This window comes from Silurus meridionalis, chromosome 7 (genome assembly GCF_014805685.1).
Source record: "Silurus meridionalis isolate SWU-2019-XX chromosome 7, ASM1480568v1, whole genome shotgun sequence".
NCBI classification, from domain to species: Eukaryota; Metazoa; Chordata; class Actinopteri; order Siluriformes; family Siluridae; genus Silurus; species Silurus meridionalis.
The window spans coordinates 5222277-5239865 of NC_060890.1; the positions used below are offsets into that span (position 1 = coordinate 5222277).

The 17589-nt window shown below is 43.0% G+C and overlaps 1 non-coding gene across 1 annotated transcript; it reads right to left on the reverse strand.

The window, feature by feature from the left end:
* Positions 1–4699: 4699 nt before the first annotated feature.
* trnas-gcu lies at positions 4700–4781 on the reverse strand. The gene has a single exon. It is a non-coding gene; the product is annotated as a tRNA-Ser (tRNA).
* Positions 4782–17589: the final 12808 nt, after the last annotated feature.

Here is a 17589-nt window from a genome sequence, read left to right on the forward strand (position 1 = left end):
AGGTTGCCAGCTCCAGTCACGTCCCACCTCATGAAGATTATGGACCTTTGTAAAAGTAGATGCCGAACTTGCAAACATCCCAAAACATCTAGAGACGTACCAGTGCCAATTGGATCCCGCTACATGTGTGGTTTTGACATTGGACCTCCTGGAGTGTTTAAAGGCTCTGGCATGAAGAAGCTGATGCTGGATCTGTGATGATCACAAATGTTGAGCTTATAAAACTAGGAGCTACTAACCATATAGAATGTATATAAGACTGTAGGAAGAACATTACTTATAATCTTATACTCCAGTACTTATGTTAGTTCTCACTCTCCAGTGTTCTGTATTGTTAAAAGATTTATGATCAAACTCTTGATGTCACCCGAATGAGGATGGGCTCCCCTTTTGAGTCTGGTTCCTCTCAAGGTTTCTTCCTGATCACATCTGAGGGAGTTTTTCTTGCCACAGGCTTGCTCATCAAAGATAAATGCACACCATTCACCTTGACTGTTGATTTCTGTCTGTTGTGAAAAGCACTATAGAAATAAACTTGACTTGACATGACAATGAAATTTTAAGCCAAAAATCATTTTAAGATGAAAATGTGCATATAGGAAGATCTTGCACACAAAATTCTGATACCGCCATTGCATTATGTGTTTAGATTGCCATGAAGGAATCCTTGATCACAATTTCCTTGTAGAGGTTTTTCTTAATCTGCAAAATAGGACAACCAATATGAAATAAAATGGTAGGATTTAATTTTTTTGGTAAATTTAAAAGGTCCAAATGACACATACAAATCTTATTTTCAGAAAACATTAAAGGACCGGATTATGCAGACCAGTGTACTGTGTAAAGGCATACACTGATTTGCTTTTATGTGACACTTTTTCTTTTACAAAGGCTGTACATGAGAGAGTGTCAAAGTAAAAAAAAAAAAGGAATCTGAGGATACTAGAAGAAAGGACATGAAATTTTATTCTATTTGCACTTTATTTACACACAGATTTAACCACACCGTGGCACTATTTTTTACCATTTGCAGAATCAGATCCTGTACAAATGATGACACAAATGAACATCACATGCCTGGCATTCCAAAGTGTTTTTCTGCTCCTTACAACGCGCTGGTTTGCAAGGCACAAAGATCTAGCAACCAGGAGTGACAGTAGCTCTGTCTAGTCATTGTGGTCTTTCACAGCAAATAGGGGTCCTTGAGTGACAGGTAGCTTGGCCAAGTAGTCGAAGACACTGGGTTTGGGCTTCAGTCTCTTTGGAGCCATGGTTTTAATCCCACCGCTGCCAGGGATTATTTTAAAGGTTGTGTGAATTGTCACTTCCTGTCTCCAAAGTATTTTCTAGGGATTGTGGCTTCCCTTCTTTCTCACTGTGCACTTACGTGCCTCCAGTGGGCTCAAGAGCCCAAATGAGACAACAAAGCAAAATGAACCATCGGCAGAATGTGTGCCGCTATCTATAAACTTTTTCCTATCTCATAACACACTGCCCCTCTTTTTTGTGCGCGATGAAAAGCCCCCCGTTTCATCCACAGTCCCGTCAATCCACCTTATTGGACGAGGTGGCCGAGAGGTTACTGCGATGGACTGCTAATCCATTGTGCTTTGCAAGCGTGGGTTTGAGTCCTACCCTCGTCGCAAGGCTGTATCTTAGTTGCCGATGTATAGCAACTTCTGTCTTTGTTGCTATTTTTATCACAAGGCTTCAGGATATAATGCCTCTCAGTGAAGCCATACTTGACTGTTTAGAGGAATTTCCGAAGATGTGTGGTTTGCGTAAACGTTGCGACTTCTTGCCTTTCATTTGACATCACTGGCTTGAACACTTGTTTTGTTATCATGATAGCTGAGCATGGGTTCTCATTTAAACAGGATCTGGTTCCAGAAATGACACGAAAGTGTTCAACTGTGTGGCTAAATTGTGTATAAATAAAGTGCAAATATGAACTTGGCCATTCAGCCAGTATCCACAGATTCTTTATTTTTTCATTTCTTTTGTGGCATTTTATCTTGATAATTTAATATGAAGATGGACCATTGATGAACCTTGACACTCTCTCATCAAAACTAACTTAGATGTTATGAGGAAGAAACCTTGAGAGGAACCAGACTCAAAAGGGGAACCCATCCTCATTTGGGTGACATCAAGAGTTTGATCATAAATCTTTCAACAATACAGAACACTGGAGAGTGAGAACTAACATGAGTACTGGAGTACTGGAGGACTGGTGTGTCACAGCGAGTTTTCAATTGTTGTCCAAAGACTTGCTCAAGCATTTTTAAGAAATTTTTCCCAAACATTTTTCAATTTCAAGCATTTAAAACAAACGTTAGAATCGAACAGCATGTTGAACTGTTTTCTCACGTGTTCTTTCAGTATCAGTAACAACTAAAAAATGGCTCCTCTGCATTGGTGCAGTTCAGGAAAACTGGCTGAGGAGGTGGAATTCGAACACACGCCTCCAGAGAAGACTGCGACCTGAACGCAGCACTTTAGACCGCTTTCAGATCAAAGTGTTTTTATCAGGTTTTGTGACTTTGGGTCATAGCTGGTTTCCTCAAGATTTGGAGAGCAGGGTGCATACTCCACTCCAGTTGGTCAGGAGTTGACCATAGACCTATTTGTCACATACGCAATATCAATCCAGGTTTCAATTCATTGTCCCATTTAGGCCTGGGTGTATCACCAAGCAGTTACGCAGTTTTGTCGTGGACAAGCCGTTGCTGTCATGGGGTACCAAACAGTGCTCCCTGTCATTCCATTTGGGCATGACTCCAAGTGCGAGCCTCATGGTCGAGACACACATATTGTTTGTTCAATTTTATCAATTAGTTGTTGCAGCCCTAATCTTCTTCTTTCAGCTTCTCCCATTAGGGGTCACCACAGCGGATCATCTGTCTCCATATCTCCCCCTGTCCACTAAATATGCCTCTTTCAACCCAACTACCTGCATGTTTTCCTCACCACCGCCTCTTTGGCCTTCCTTCTTTCCTCCTTCCTGGTGGCTCTATTCTCAGCATTTTCCTACTGATAAACCCCATGTCCCTCCTCTGCACATGTCTAAACCATCTCAATCTCGCTTCTCTCACCTTGTCTCCAATAACGTCCTACATGCGCTGTCCTTCTAATAAGCTCGTTTCTAATCGGGTCCATCCTCGTCCTCCCAACGAAAACCTTGACATCTTCTGCTCTGCTACCTTCAGCTCCACTTTCTGTCTTTAACTCAATGCCACTGTATCTAAACCATACAACATCACAGTTCTCACCACAGTCCTATAAACTTTTCCTTTCACTCTTGCAGATACCCTTCTATCACAAATCACTCCTGCCACTCTTCTCCACCCACTCCACCCTGCCTGCACTCTTTTCTTCATTTCTTTAACACACTCTCCATTACTTTGCACTGTTGACCGCAGGTACATGAACTCCTCCACCTTCTCCACCTCTTCAAATCTTATCCACTTCCTGCTTCACCATCTCCACACCATCCAAATTCATCAGCTGCTCAAAATACTTCCTCCACACTACAGTCTTCCTCCTTCAGCTTCCACCATCTTATTCTTTTTCAGTCTTCACTCTACTCCTCTTCTTCTTCACCTCCAAAACCATCCTACAGACCACCATCCGATGCTGTCTAGCTTCACTCTCCCCTGCCAACACCTTACAGTCTCCAATCTCCTTCAGGTTGCATCTCCTACATAGAACATAGTCCACCTGTGTGCACCTTACTCCACTCTTATACGTCACCCTATGATCCTCCTTCTTCTTAAAGCCCTGCTCTCCAAATCTTGAGGAAACCAGCTATGACCCAAAGTCACAAAACCTGATAAAAACACTTTGATCTTAAAGCGGTCTAAAGTGCTGCGTTCAGGTCGCAGTCTTCTCTGGAGGCGTGTGTTCGAATTCCACCTCCTCAGCCAGTTTTCCTGAACTGCACCAATGCAGAGGAGCCTTTTTTTAGTTGTTACTGATACTGAAAGAACACGTGAGAAAACAGTTCAACATGCTGTTCGATTCTAACGTTTGTTTTAAATGCTTGAAATTGAAAAATGTTTGGGAAAAATTTCTTAAAAATGCTTGAGCAAGTCTTTGGACAACAATTGAAAACTCGCTGTGACACACCAGTCCTCCAGTACTCCAGTACTCATGTTAGTTCTCACTCTCCAGTGTTCTGTATTGTTGAAAGATTTATGATCAAACTCTTGATGTCACCCAAATGAGGATGGGTTCCCCTTTTGAGTCTGGTTCCTCTCAAGGTTTCTTCCTCATAACATCTAAGTTAGTTTTGATGAGAGAGTGTCAAGGTTCATCAACGGTCCATCTTCATTTTAAATTATCAAGATAAAATGCCACAAAAGAAATGAAAAAATAAAGAATCTTTTTTTTAATATTTGCACTTTATTTATACACAATTTAGCCACACAGTTGAACACTTTCGTGCCATTTCTGGAACCAGATCCTGTTTAAATGAGAACCCATGCTCAGCTATCATGATAACAAAACAAGTGTTCAAGCCAGTGATGTCAAATGAAAGGCAAGAAGTCATAGCGTTTACGCAAACCACACATCTTCGGAGATTCCTCTAAACAGTCAAGTATGGCTTCACTGAGAGGCATTATATCCTGAAGCCTTGTGATAAAAATAGCAACAAAGACAGAAGTTGCTATACATCGGCAACTAAGATACAGCCTTGCGACGAGGGTAGGACTCAAACCCACGCTTGTAAAGCACAATGGATTAGCAGTCCATCGCCGTAACCTCTCGGCCACCTCGTCCAATAAGGTGGATTGACGGGACTGTGGAAGAAACGGGGGGCTTTTCATCGCGCACAAAAAAGAGGGGCAGTGTGTTATGAGATGGGAAAAAGTTTATAGATAGCGGCACACATTCTGCCAATGGTTTATTTTGCTTTGTTGTCTCATTTGGGCTCTTGAGCCCACTGGAGGCACGTAAGTGCACAGTGAGAAAGAAGGGAAGCCACAATCCCTAGAAAATACTTTGAGACATATATATATATATATATATATATATATATATATATATATATATATATATATATATACACACACACACACACACACACCTCTTAATACCACCACTATCACGTCGCAATCATAGAAACCATCAATTCTATATAACAATGCATGGTATTACAGATAAAGAGGCATTTCACATATGGAGGGTAAATACCATTTTACTAAAGCAAGAAACCCAGTTAAGACAACTCCAGACCTCTACTACCACCTCAACTGTGCACCTACATCATCTGGAGCAGTTCAGAATCAATATTTGTCTAATAACATTAGGAAAAACATTCGAAATTTAAATAAATACAATCTACTCACCAGAGATGAATACTCACAATTTGCACCACTCTTTAGAGGCTGTAATCCAGTGGTATGGCTTGTATTCACTGGTCTGGAAGTGGAGACCCAGCCAACATTGTCATGTGGGCCCCATGTGGGTTTTTGATGGGCTGTCACTTGGGCCCTGCATGGGCAACCCAAATGGGGCCCAGAGAAATTTGTCCATCGGCTCCACATGGGCCCCATGTGTGTTAGCCCAGAAGGGCGACTGATGGGTTCATGGTGGGCTCTAAGTGGGGCCTGTATAGGTGTTCTTTATATGGGCCCATTTGGGTCCCAAATAGGTGTTAAAAATGGGGCCAAATGGGGCCAGCTCTTTCTTACTGACTGTTTTCAGCAAACGGTTCTGACTGACTTTCTAAACGGCGCAAAATTACATTATCGTTAATGTGATCATAACGTATCATATTTTTTAATAATGTTTAGAAATGATATACTGTAAATATGAACGTTTTTTTAAACACCTCTACCTATTTCACCTAAATCACATTAAAATAATGTTAAGTATTGTCACAATCAGCAATCACAATCACAATCAGTATTGTATTGTATATACACATGTTATAAAGGTAATGAAAGATAAAGATTACTCCACAGTGCTTTTACTGTTTCAACCTCCTGTTATCATGAGGACACTATATGGAGAAAACACGGGTGAAAATGGTTTAAAAAGTCGTTATTTCCACATTTTAGTAGACCATTTCCTAGTTATCTGCTAATCGTTAAGAATGTTCAGTTTTCTACAGGTGTTTATCTCTGAGGTAAACCAGTTCACTCTCCAGACTTAACTTTATTATATCCTGCCTGTAACTTTAATTACCACAAATCTTTCAGAAGTATACATTCAATTAAAACAACAGTAAAATGTGATTAATTTAAAACAAAAGCTAATTTTTTACCGTGAGAGAGAGGTCAGGTTTTCCAGGTCAGGTCAGGTGCTCCAGTGGTAGTGAGTGACAACCGTTTCTTCAGAATAAGAAGGCGGGAACACAGGAGCCAATGAGGGACTCTGTGAGCTGCCCAAGCGATTTTGTATTTTTTATTTATTTATAAATTTTTTAATAATCTGACCAATAGGCGTTTGGGACGTGACGTCATCAGCGGGCGACGTCGCGTAAACAGGAAGCTACAAATGGCTGCGAGATGGACCAGACGCTAGCTTTCTGCTCGTTCAGGTAAGCGCTGTTTCGCTGTGTTTTTTCTGATCGAGTGATGGCTGGCAGACAGAGTTTCCGTAAGTGCGTTCATCCATGTCCGCGTTTCAGTACCGGTAAGGATTCGCATGATCGGTGTGTTGTTTGCCTGGGAGTGGAGCATGCACAGTCGGCTCTCGAGGGAGTCGATTGTAGCCGCGTGGCTATGCGCACGATTCGCTCCCGGAGAGCCCTCTTTGAGAGGAGGGCTCGCAGGCCGATTTAGCGGCGGAGTTGGATTAGGATGAGTCCGCTTCAGCTTCGTCGGCTGAATTGAGCTTCGGCTCTATTGGGGAAGCAGGCCCGATGGCTGCTTCTTCTCCCGGTACGAGCAGCGCGGCATTACATGTCTCTCTCTCTGAGGAGGGTGAGCTGATGGATGCTAGCGAGCCCGTGGAGTCCTCTCAGCCTGTGCTGTACGAGGAACTCCTCGAGGTCGTGACACGAGCCGTTGCTAAGCTGGATCTAGCTTGGCCGGTGGAGCAGCAGAGACCCAGTAAGCCGGATGAGCGCTTTTTGCGTCCTGTGTCGCTTCCTCGGCGCCGGGGCCTGCCGTTTTTCCCCGATCTGCACGCCGAGGTGTCCAGTTCTTGGGAAACCCCATACTCAGCGCGTGCGTCGTCTCACCACTCCTCGCTTTACGCGAATGTGGTTGGGGCTAAGGCGTGCGGCTATGGGGCGATGCCGCGTGTCGAAGAGACGCTAGCCAGCTATCTCTCTCCTAGCGTGGCATCGTCGCTAAAGGCTCCGGTGTTCCCTACTAAACCACTACGTGCTACATCGGCTTTAGTGGGGAAGGCTTACACGGCAGCAGGTCAGGCTGCGGGATGTCTCCACACCATGGGTGTGTTACAGGCATACCAGGCTGACCTGCTGCGTGATTTGGATGAGGGACTTAGCTCCGGGGCCACTGACATTAAGGAGTTACGTTGCGCTGCCACGAAACACACGGCACGGGCCGTTGGTCGGTCCTTGGCGGCCCTGGTAGCCACAGAGAGGCATCTCGTCACGCCGTCACCAAACAGGCCAGGAGGAGCCATCGGTGCGTTCAAGAGCACAGCTCGAACCTTGTCCGTGATGCAGTTGTGAACAGAGGTTTCAGGAGTCTAAAAAGCAGTCGGCTGCGTTTCAGTAGTACCTCCCTCGCCGATCACGTGGGGCTGGTCGGCGGCAGCCCCAGCCTGGTCCCTCCGGGCACCGCGAAGCCCAGAAACTGGGCCCAAAAAGGAGCAGGCTGACCTGAAGGTCACCCTCGCCTCCAGCAAACGGGCTGTGGTGCGGAAATCCTGACGGTTTCGGTAGATGGGGCGGTGTACGCCTCACGCTACGGTGCCCATCCCTCCCCCGCACCACCAGGAGGCCGGGCCGTGGACTCTGCCACAGGATGTGCTTTAGAGCACGGCCACCCTCCAGCTCTCTCGAGGTGTCATCAGCTGCAGGGCCCCGCCCCAGCTGCTCTGAGTGGGTCAGAGGCCAGTCCCGAGGGGCTGGTTCCCCTGTGGAACTTTCTGGCAGCTTGGGAGGTGCTGCCAGGGGTCTCCCGGTGGGTCCTGCGGACGATAGTAGGGGGTTACGCAATTCAGTTCGCGTCCTCTCCTCCCCGTTTCAACGGGATGTGTCCCACCCTGGTGGGTCCTGAGCAGGCTCTGGTCCTGGAACAGGAAGTGCACACACTCCTGGGGAAGGGGGCCATCGAGGTGGTTCTCCCCTCGGTTCGAGAGTCAGGCTTCTACAGCCCGTACTTCGTTGTTCCGAAGAAGGATGGGGGGTTGCGTCCCATTCTAGATCTTCGCTCCTTGAACCGCTCTCTCAGGAGACAGGTTCAGGATGCTCACCCTCAAGGGGGTCGTGACGCAGATCAGGTCCGGGGACTGGTTCGTCACTATAGATCTGAAGGACGCATACTTTCACATCTCCATCCTTACTGCACACAGGAGGTTCCTGAGGTTTGCTTTCGGGGGCGTAGCATACCAATATTGGGTCGATGCTGCACTGGCTCCGCTGCGGCTTCAGGGCATCCGCATTTTGAATTACATCGACGATTGGTTGATCATGGCTCCCTCAGAGCACCAGGCGATTCGGCATCGAGATGTCGTCCTCGCCTACATGAAGGTGCTTGGGTTTTGGCTAAACGCCAGCAAAAGCGTGCTTTCTCCATCACAGAGAACCACCTTTTTGGGCATAGTATGGGACGCGGCCGGGATGCAGGCACGGTTGTCACCTGCTCGGGTCGAAGTCATCCTTACTGCCGTCAGGAGAGTGCGGGAAGGCCAGCCACTCACTGTAAGGCAGTTCCAGAGGCTGCTAGGGCTCATGGCAGCGGCGTCCATCATAGTTCCGCTCGGGCTCCTGCACACGAGGCCCCTCCAGTGGTGGCAGGGGGTTCCCGCATCGCACTATCAAGGCCTCGCGGCGTGCCCTTCGAGCCTTGGATGTCTGGAAAGACTGGACGTTCCTGTCCCGTGGCCCAGTGTTGGGGGCTCTGTGTCATCGCGTAACGCTAACGACGGACGCTTCCCTCACGGGGTGGGGAGAGGTCATGAGTGGCCACTCCGCCCAGGGTCTGTGGAGCGGCCCATGTCTCTCGTTGGCACATAAATTGCCTGGAGGTGATGGCAGTGTTTTTAGGGTTAAAACACTTTCTCCCGGACCTGAGAGATCGCCATGTGTTGGTCCGCACGGACAATACGGCAGTGGTCTCCTACATTAACCACCAGGGGGGTCTCCGATCTCGCCCCTTGTACAAGCTAGCACGGGCGGTCCTCTTGTGGTCTCAGGACAGGTTCCTGTCCCTGAGGGCCATTTACATCCCGGGTCGGTTGAATGTTAGAGCAGACGCCCTGTTGAGGCAGGGGCCGAGGCCTGGGGAATGGCGTCTCCAGCCCCGTTAGGGCTGGATGCCATGGTGCAGTCGTGGCCGAGGCTACGCCTGTACGTCTTTCCCCCGATCGCTCTGCTCCCTGGAGTTCTGGAGAGAGTTCGCCGGGAGGGAGTCCGTCTCTTCCTGGTGGTGCCTCGATGGCCGAGCAAGCCGTGGTTTGCGGATCTGGTGTCCCTACTCAAGGGCCCTCCGTGGGAGTTTCCTCCCAGGAGGGATCTTCTCTCTCAGGCGGGCGGAACTCTGGTTCACCCCGCCCGGAGTTGTGGAGGCTGTGGCTGTGGCCCCTAAAGGACCACCCGCTGGAGTCCCGCTCCAGGACATCTGTGACTCGGCGGGTTGGTCCACCCCGCTGACCTTCGTCAGGTTCTATGACCTTGACCTCAGAGCCACCCCTGGCTCCTCTGTCTTGCGTGCTGGTGCCGAGGCCCTCACTCTCTAGGCAGGGTCTGGTCAGTGTGGCGTGATTGGACACTCGTTCCCATAGCGTTTCGACGCAGCTCGAGTTCCTGAAGGGGAACATCTCTAGGTTACGACCGTAACCCTAGTTCCCCGAGGGAACGAGACGCTGCGTCTCCGTGCCACACTCCCTGCATCCCTGCGACGCTTACCTTCTCTTGCATTAGCTGTGTGTGTGTGTGTGTGTGTGTGTGTGTGTGTGTGTGTGTGTGTATTTGAGGTGGTATTAAAAAGAGAGTTTACAAGAAAATACTTTATTTATCTATGTTTACACACTATCACCTTCAAAATAGTCCCCTTACACACATGGTCAGAATAGCACCAGTTGCACAGCTCCTTTTGTGCACAGGTTAATGTTTTTGGCACACTGACTTATGAAGCTTGGTGCTCCCTGTGACTGTGTGCAGCCTTGTGCAGAACTTCGGTTAATGTTTCTAAAAAACTCAAAAATGTTCACAATGACATTGTATGTTCCAGGCAGGCTGCTTTTGTGGGATTTCATACACAACAGTCTCTAAAGTTGACACACATTTTAATAAAAAATAATCAGAGTAAAAAAGAAAAAAGACAAAGCAATTGCATTCCAATTTTCTAATGAGCAAAATTCTAATGAGCCTTTGTCTAGTGAATGCTTACATCTTTTCCATCATACCTAACTTTCTCATTATATCCAAAAAATGACACGTTCCTTCTTGTTCTTCATATATATGGAGATCTCAGTATGTTTTTATGAATAGGTTGGAGCTGAAACTTTTAAGACTTTTTTTGTAACTCCATTTATGGAGTTCACTCCATTTACTAAGGACATTACAAATAGTTTTAAAAAAATAATTTTCTATTTTTAAGCACAAGGAATAAAGGTATTTGCCCTTAATATGCTATCATACTGGTGCTATTCCACTGGCAACAAAAATAATGTGCTATAGTTATGTCACTTTTATATACATTCCTCTCCAAAAGTATTCAAATGACAAGACTAATTGTTATTTGTTTATTTATTTGACTCTGCGTTCCAATATGTTTGCTTACGTAAAAAAAAGCAAAAATAAATGAAATAATAAAACATGCCAAAATAAAATATGCAATTGTTGTCTAAGTAAGTTTTCTTTGATAAACTGACAGTGATTAACAATGCCCCTGTGAGGTAGACTCACAATCCATTTGTGTAGAATAAATGATGAGGTTTAATGAATCTAAACCAAAACATGTAATCCTTAAACACAGCAGTCAGAAGCAGGCAATAAGGTTCAGTAAACAAAAGACAGTCCACGAGGCAAACAAATCCAATAAATACAACAAGAAGGAAGAAAAGGTCATAAACTATAACAGGGACAAAACCAGTAACTAAGAACATGGAATAAAGTAACAGCTAGAAGACACAATACTTCCCAAAACAGCTGAGCATGAGCACTGGCTAAAAGGCACAACAGGAAGTGAACTTTGCCCCAAAGGTGTTCAAAACTTGGGTGATGGCTCACTCTGGTGGGGTGGAGGGGAACTGTAGCTGAAATCGTTACAGCCCCATGGAATGTCTTTGTAGTTAAATTCATATTTAGTGGGTTTACCATGCTTATTTAAGAAATATAAAAAAATTTTCATCTATATTTTTATTATTTTAGACAGCAACTTGTCTTTTGAAAATCATATCAGCTACATTACAAAGTCCACTTAAGGTGGTAGAGCATTTTCTTATTTAGCTCCTAAACTTTGGAATATTCTTTCTGACAGTGTTCAGGGCTCAGACACACTCTTGCAGTTTAAGCGTGGATTAAAACATATCTTTTTAGAAAGGCCTACACATAACACACATCACATATCATAACCTTGTGCTCCAGTATATATGATCAAATGCACATTATCAACTTGTGTTTGTTAATATTAACTACGCTAATTCCTCTCCACTGCTTTTCTTTTTCTACCTATCCTTAAGAATCCTGAGGTTGCACCAGCTCCAGTTGTGTCCCACCTCATGAAGATTATGGACCTTCAAAGAAGTAGATGCCAACCCGCAAACATTTCAAACCATATGGAGATGTACCCATGCCATTTGGATTCCACTTTATGTAGAGTTTAGACCTCTAGAAATGTTTAAAGGCTCAGCATAAATTAAATGTTAAAAGGTGGATCTATGATTATCTCAAATGTTGAGCTATTATATAAGTTTGTTAAGTAGCTCCTGGTTCCACAAAGTCAACTGACTATATAAGACATTACTCATAATCACACACACTACGGGCGTACTCATGGAAGTTCTCACTCTCCAGTGTTTTGTATTGTTTTAAGATTTATAATCACACCCTTTATGTCACCCAAATGAGGATGGTTTTCCTTTTGAGACTTGCTTATCAGGGATAAATACAAAAAATTTACTTTAATTTCTTAAGTTAAAGCTGCTTTCAGACAATGGCTTTTGTGAAAAGCGCTATAGGAATAAACTTGAACACGAACTTAAAGATTTCTGCAGAAAATATTGTGAGCTTTACAGAGATGTTGACATTATTCAATTTTAGGACACTGTACTGTACATAGATTACATGAAGAAGTCAATATGGTAGCTGTGAAAAAGGGTGTCTGACTGGACAAACCACTTTTGCTGCTTCATTTTCACTAGGTAGTGTACGAAGTTATAAATCAACGATATTTTGATATTTATAAGTTTACAGATTTAAACAAGCACTGCTTAATGTGTAAGGCCTGATGTCAGTTAACATGGATGAAATATCTGAGATGCACATGAGTAAAGGAAAGCACCCAGTGACATTTTCAGGGGTAATTATTGGAGGAATTTTAAACTTTCAGCAGCTATTCTGATATTAAGAGTAACCCCCTTACCTTTGTGCTGTAGAAGTGCGTGTAAAACAGCTATATGTATACAAAGACATTATTGTTAAGATGATGTGGTTTAAAAACAATAATGCAAGTTTAAAGACATTTCATCCTGCGTTAGCAGTAACTGTAAAAGAAGCCAGATTCTGTTCTTTCTGCCACAAAATTGGACATGTAGTCCTCAAATGCTGTCCATTAAGAAGGTCTACCATCTTATTTCTATTGACACAAAAATATGCATTCTGATAACTTCTTATTCTATAACTTGTTTCTTATTTGTAACTTATTTCAACTTCATGATGAACCACAATCTTGAAGACTAGCTTTAACCTGATCTTAAAGTTCTGTCCCATTAGATATGCTTGAAAGCAAGTTAATATAAGAGTAAAGGTCTAAGGCTGCATGTTGATAGAAAACTCTAGGCTAATGGAGTAATTGTTTGGTCATTAAAATTATGCAAGATCCATGTTTAATTTCTAATCTTTCCTGATGGCATTATATGGGTTATTTATCTATAAATACCACAAAAAAAATAAAAATAAAAAATAAATAAATAAATAAAACACAGTAAGGACTATTTACAGTGCATCCATTCACATTTTGTTATTACAGCATTATACCAAAATGGATTAAATTCATATTTTGCTCAAAATTCTACAAACAAAACCCATAGTGACAAAGTTTGTTTAAAATCTTTGCAAATTTATAATAAAAAAACAGTTACAACCAATTACAGCTCAAGTATGTTTTAGTATGATGCTACAAGCTTTGCACACCTATCCTTGGTCAGTTTCTCCCAATCTCCTTTGCAGAACCCTTTTTGCTCCATCAGGTTGAAAGTGGAGTGTCTGTGCACAGCCATTTTCAAATCTCTTCAGAGATGTTTAATCAGGTTCATGTCTGGGCTCTGGCTGGGCCCATCAAGAACATTTACAAAGTCATCTTATAGCCACTGCTTTGTTATATTGGCTGTGTGCTTATGGTCACTGTTCTGTTGAAAGATGAGGTCTAGAATCTGGAGCAGATTTTCATCAAAAGATTGATCCTGGCTAGTCTCCCAGTCCCTGCCACTGAAAAACATCCCCACAGCATGATGCTGCCACCACCATGCTTCACTGTAGGGATAGTATTGGCCAGGAGATGAGCGGTGCCTGGTTTCCTCCAGACATGATGCTTGGCATTCAGGCCAAAGAGTTCTTATGGCAAACATGACAGGCTGTCATGTGCCTTTTACTAAGGAGTTGCTTCCGTCTGGCCACACTACAATACAAGCCTGATTAGTAGAGTGCTGCAGAGATAGTTGTTCTTCTGTAATGTTTTCCTCTCTCCACAGAGAAACTCTGGAGCTCATTCAGAGTGTTTCTGTACCCTTCCCCAGATCTGTGCCTTGATACAATCCCCTGTCTCTGAGGTCTACAGACAATTCCTTGCACTTCATGGATTGGTTTGTGTGCTGACATGCACTGTTAATTGTGGGACCTTATATAGACAGGTGTGTGCCTTTCCAAATCATGTCCAATCAACTTTGTTTACCACAGGTGGCTCCATTCAGGTTGTAGAAAGCAAGGATGATCAGTGTAAACAGGATTCACCTGAGTTCAATTTTGAGTGTCATGACAAAGGCTGTGAATACTTAAGTACATGTGATTTTTTTTTTTTTTAAACAAATGTAAAGATTTCAAACAAACTTCTTTCACATTGTCATTATTGGGTATTGTTTGTAGAATTTTGTTGAATTTTCCATTTTGGAATAAGGCTATAACATAACAAAATATGAAAAAGGTGAAGTGCTGTGATGCTGCATCTTAAACATAAGCTTACACACATAGTAACAAAAACACGCCTGGGGAAAACACATACTTGTCTTAATAAATAGTAAGCCTGACAGTAAGGTGTTTCACTCTAGACACCACTAGAGTGTGTGTGTGTGTGTGTGTGTGTGTGTGTGTGTGTGTGTGTGTGTGTGTGTGTGTGTGTGTGTGAGTTTGTTGTGGGTTGCATTCCATTCCATGTTATTTTGATTTGTATTATTCAATGCTTCCAGTGTTTTTAAAGGAATCTCTGGATCCAGCAAGAACATATATGTGTAAATAAAGGAAGAGGGCATTTTTATTCTGCTTTCATGTGTTGTCTAACCAAGTAACATAGGGCTTTACTGTGACAGAATTCGAGTACACCGGTGCTTCCTTCTTGCAGGGTGAAGAAAACATGACAAGACAAGTAGAAAAGCTTCAGGCCCAGACAGTGTTCTCTGTTAAGCTTCTTAAGTTTGCAGATAGAGTCATGTCTGCTTACAGACAGGAGGTAAAAGAGCTGGCTGTCTGGTGCAATTACAACAACTTGGAGCTCAACACGCTCAAAACAGTGGAGATGATCGTAGACTTCGGGAGAAATCCCTCAGCACTCACCATCATGAACAGTACTGTAACAACAGTGGAGTCATTCAAGTTTCTGGGTACCACCATCTCTCTGGACCTGAAGTGGGACAATCATATTGACTGCATTGCTAAACAAAAGCCAACAGAGGTTGTACCTCCTTCACCAACTGAGGAAATTCAACCTGCCACAGGAGCAGTTCTACTCTACCATCATTAAATCTGTCTACCAAATCAGACAACAAGAGACTAGTCAGGACTGCTGAGAGGATTATTAGTGCCCCCCTGTACAACCTGCAAGATCTTCCCAAATCCAGAGTGAGGAAAAGTGCTTAGAAAATCACTTTGGACCCCACACACCAAGCCCACTCTCTCTTGAACTGTTGCCTTCTGGTCGGCGTTACAGAGCACCATCCACCAGAACAGCCAGGCACAAAAACGTTTTTACTTAAAATATTCTTGAATTTACATTGTCCATCATAACTGATACATTTATACATTGAATCCAAATGGTACAGTTGTAAACTACACCCTTGGAAATAACATATCTGTACATTCATTAAGACGATATTTCTATTTGTATATAGTGCATTATTTTATTGTCTGTATTTCTTATATTTTGTATATTCCATCTCTACTGTGTAATTACTATGCATGTCTGCACTATCATATGTTGCACTATGTCTGTACTTTCTCCTGCACTTGAAGCTCCTGTCACTAAGTCAAATTCCTTGTGTGTAAACATACTTCTCAATAAAGCTATTTCTGATTCTGATTCAAATGAAATATAACCATACTATTAAAGCTCTTCAGTGTTTCAAAGAAAAATAACAAGGTTTACAAAAGCACATAATGAAACTTTAGCTATTGCCTGATCTGCTTTAACTGAGCACCTTTTAAAAGTGCTGTTTGTGTATGTATTTTCTTCACTATTTGTCGTGCATTTTATTATGCTGTATGTAGTCTATGTTGAAATGTCACATTTCAGATGTTTCTGTGATCAAGTCAAGTTTCAAGTCAAGTTTATTTGTATAGCGCTTTTCACAACAGACATTGTCTCAAAGCAGCATTACACAAATCAACAGTGATGGTGAATGGTGTGAATTTGTCCCTGATGAGCAAGCCGTGGCGACTGTGGCAAGGAAAAACTCCCTTAGATATTATGAGGAAGAAACCTTGAGAGGAACCAGACTCAAAAAGGGAACCCATCCTCATCTGGGTGACATCAAGAGTTTGATCATAAATCTTTCAACAATAAAGAACACTGGACAGTGAGAACTAACATGATTACTGGAGTATAAGATTATAAGTGATCACTGTAGGACATTTCCATTGGCTGTGATGGCTCCTAAATGCCCCTGTTCCAAACCCACTAAATGTTTTAAATAAATTTCAAGAAAAATCCTGTGATAAATTTGGCTAATTGGATAGTGCCATACCTGGTGTGCATGAGTTGATGACCCAATGATGATTTTCCGAGGGCCTAAGAAGGACAGCCTAAGGCAAGGCTTAATAAATTGGCACTCAACAGAGTCCGGTCCCACATTGCTCTGGCAATGGCCCTGTGGTGCTGGAATGGACCAGTGAGAGTACCCATTCTCCTTAATTCTTGTATTCCTTATCAAACTGTTGATACTCAGAATATCTGATAGATAATTGATGTTTTTTGTGACTGGAACGTCATACAAGGTGTTAGTGTGTTTTGGGAACTTGCAGGATAACATCAGTAGGAGAAGACAAACTGACACCTTTGTGTGACACAGCTTCGTTGAGTAGAGATTTCATTGCTTGTTCTTTCTTGGGTATATTTATCTTGATTTGTGTCAGGCATAGTATAAAAGAGAGCTACGTGGCCCTTTAAATATTCCCACAAGTAATATTCTAGTGCAGAAGCTATTTAAAAACCATGTAATTGATTTGTTCTGACTTTAATTACAGGCGTATTCCATTTAAATCATTTTATTTTAACAATATAACGACAACAGTCACACGGTTCAAAACAGTCACAGTTGCTATCAGCTTTTTGTATACACCTGAAAATGTAACATTATCTATAGCTAACGATTTAAGACTAACTTTAGTAAAGCAAGTAAGGTTCATTCACTAAGGTTTGTTTTAAAAATGCTAAATTAAGATTAAATATATATAATGATTTAGAGTTTTTGCAGTGTATTTCACAATATCTTAGTATACCAAATTTTCCCAACATTTTTTAAAGGTGATGCATGTTGCCAATGTGTTTTATACTGTAATGAATGTAACATTTCTGTTAATGTGTTTCAGTTAATGTTACTCGTTCTATGTTTGTGTACATACTTGTTCTTTATGTTTTTTCTTTGCATGGATGCAAAGTTTCATTGCTTAAGTAGGAGTTTATGTGTTCTTTTAATACGCGCGCACACGCACATGCACACGCACACAGCTCCATCAAGATGGATATTTGACGTCTGCGCAATGCGTCTGCGAAAGCGCAGGCGCTGCGTGTG